General features: G+C 42.9%; 1 pseudogene; it reads right to left on the minus strand.

Annotated features, from left to right (window-relative positions):
* Window positions 1-935: 935 nt before the first annotated feature.
* On the minus strand, window positions 936-2,340 carry LOC115984734 (annotated as a pseudogene).
* Window positions 2,341-2,940: the final 600 nt, after the last annotated feature.

Genomic DNA, 2,940 nt, shown 5'->3' on the forward strand with positions numbered 1-2,940 from the left:
CCCAATCTGTGGTTCAAACATTCGCGTCACCATTCTTTGATACATGGATCCTGCATTTTTAAGGCCAAAGGGCATCACTAGATAATGATAATTGCTAGTAGAAGTTTGGAAAGCAGTCTTCTCCTAGTCGAGTAATGCTAAAGGTATCTAATGATACCCTTGGAAAGCATCCAAGAAACTCATCCAAGGATGTCCCACTGTTGCATTCACTAATTAATCAATTCGAGGAATGGGGAAAGGATCCTTCGGGCAAACCTTATTTAAATCTGTGAAATTCGCACACACACACGCCATTTTCCCGTTTTTCTTCTTCACCACCACAGTATTGGCCAGCTACTCGGGATAAAAGATTTTCTTGATTGCCCCCCTTGTTTAAGTTTTTTCACCTCAACCTTTACTGCCTCAGCATGTTCTTTTGACAAACGCCGAGGTGGTTGCCTTCGTGGGACCACATCTGAATTCACATTCAACCGGTGACATATAAACTCGGGATCAATCTTGAGTATCTCATAAGTACTCTAGGTGAACACATTGATGTTGTCTTCCAAAAACTTCACCAATGCTGCTTTCTTCAAGGGTGGCAACTGAGACCTTACTTGAAAGTATTTCTCCTCATCTTGACCGATCAAAACCCTTTCCAATTCCTTGGACAATACCTTATGTGAGTCAGTCCCAAGTCAAACTTTAGGACTCTTTAGTTGCTACGGGATTTATTCCTCTTGCACCACAACTTGATCCAAGAGATATTATGTAATAGCTGCGACTAGACATTGCCTAGCCATTGCTTGACTTCCCACCAATTCCTCCGCTCTTCCCTGCGTGGGAAACTTAACTTTCAAATGTAAAGTTGATGATACCGCCCCCATAGCGCTAAGCCACGGTCTAGCCAGGATAACTGTGTAAGGGGAATAGGCTTTGACTACAATGAAGTTAACTTACACCTCTTCATCCCCAGCTTGCACAGGTAACCTTATCATCCCGCGGGGGATTACCAATCTCCAATCAAAGCCCACTAGCGGTGAATCATATTTCTCCAAGTCTTTGAGCTTGAGATTTAACCCTTTATACAAATTCGGGTACATAATCTCCGCTCCACTCCCTTGGTCTACTAGGACCTTCTTTACATCATACCCACCGATCCGAATGGTTACCACTAAGGCATCATCATGTGGCTGGAATGTTCCCTCATTATCCTATTCTGAGAAACCCAAGGTAGGTATGGCCACCACTTTAGCCTTTTTGAAAGCCTAACTCCTATCTTCCAAGTCGAGACCTGAAACCACAGACATAACCCCCGAGTAGGTACCAACGTCGCCTTTGGGCTTGGCAAAAATGACATTAATTGTGCCCAGGGCTGGCCGAGGAGCTCCATCCCTTTGATACCTAGCTTCGGGTTGCCCGAACTGACCCGCAGGCTGGTGCAAAAATTGCCTCAATTTCCCTGCCTTCACCAGCTGACCTAGATGATCACACAAAGTCCTACAATCTTCTGTTGTATGTCCTTTTTCCTAATGATAGTGGCAGTAAAGGCTTTGATTTCTCTTGGATGGGTCTCTACCCAGCTTATTAGGCCATTTGAAATACAGTTCTTTTTTTTTTTTTTTAATCTTTTCCAGTATCTAATAAATTGGCTCTTTAAACAACGAGCTAACCACTTAAGCACCCGCCAAAGGTGTTTGGTTGGGGAAATCTCTCCTAGGTCAGTTATTATGATATCCTCCTCCTTGAGGATCCCTCCTTTTAGGGAAAGCTTTTGCTTTGCCTTTTCCTTGGGTCTGATCATTTTCTACTTGTTTATATTTATCAATGCGATCCATAAGTTGGCGCATACTATGTGTAGGCTTCATTGTTAATGACTTCCTCAACTCGTGCTCTGTTGGTAGCCTTACTTTAAAAGTTCTTACTACCATGCCCTCAAAATTCCAATCCATTTCATTGAACGTTTCCTAATATCTGTTTGGGTAGGTCTTAAGAGTCTCACCTTCCCTCATTGCCATAGACAACAAAGAGTCTAAAGGCTTGGAAACCCTACTGCACGACATAAATCTAGCACCAAATGCCCTTTGTTGACTCTTCGAAGGACCTTATTGACTCCTCCTCTAAAGCATCAAACCACCGCATAGCCACAGGTCCAAGGTTGGAGGGGAACACCTTGCACATGAGGGCTTCATTACCAGAGTGAACAACTATTTTTTGATTGAAGTGGCTAACATGCTCTACTGGATCAGACCCTCTATTGTAGATGTTGAACATTGGTTGTGAAAAACGGTGGGGAAGTCTAGCCTTGTTAATTCTCCTAACAAAAGGTGACTTTGAGATTTGACGAAGTGCCTTACTCATTGCGTCATTCCCCATGCTATGATGAGATGATCCCTGCCCACGCTTGAACTTGCTCCTTTCCAGTTTATCCAAGTGAGAAGATGTCGAGAAGGACTTACTGGATGGGGTTTTGGACCTATGACTATATGAACAATCCTTACTCTCAATTGATCCATCACTTAATGGGGGTGATGAATTCCTTCTATCACCCTCCATTCGCTGCAACTTCTTACGCAAGTGATCTATCTCGAGCTTCAATTTCCACGTTTCCTGTTCATGGGAAACATGGCTCCTAGTCCTTGAGTGACTCCTTTCAGTACGTTTTGTATGGTATGACTCTATCATAACACTTAGTGTATGATGATACTCTCGATCTCTCCTTCGCTCAAAATTAACAAATTGGTTTTCCCTCTGTGAACCAACAAATTCTTCCCTATTCTGTTCCAATTTAGCCATGGCTCTCCAAAACAAACCCAAAACAAAACCTTGATTCCCTACAGATGGCGCCAATTGTAAGGACACAAAAATTGGATAGTGAAGCCCAAATCCACTTAGAATAATGAAGCCTGTAGCACCCAATTAGGCCCAAACAAATAAATATTTGTTAAGAGAGTGGATAAA

This window comes from Quercus lobata, chromosome 4 (genome assembly GCF_001633185.2).
Source record: "Quercus lobata isolate SW786 chromosome 4, ValleyOak3.0 Primary Assembly, whole genome shotgun sequence".
In the NCBI taxonomy this organism is placed as follows: Eukaryota; Viridiplantae; Streptophyta; class Magnoliopsida; order Fagales; family Fagaceae; genus Quercus; species Quercus lobata.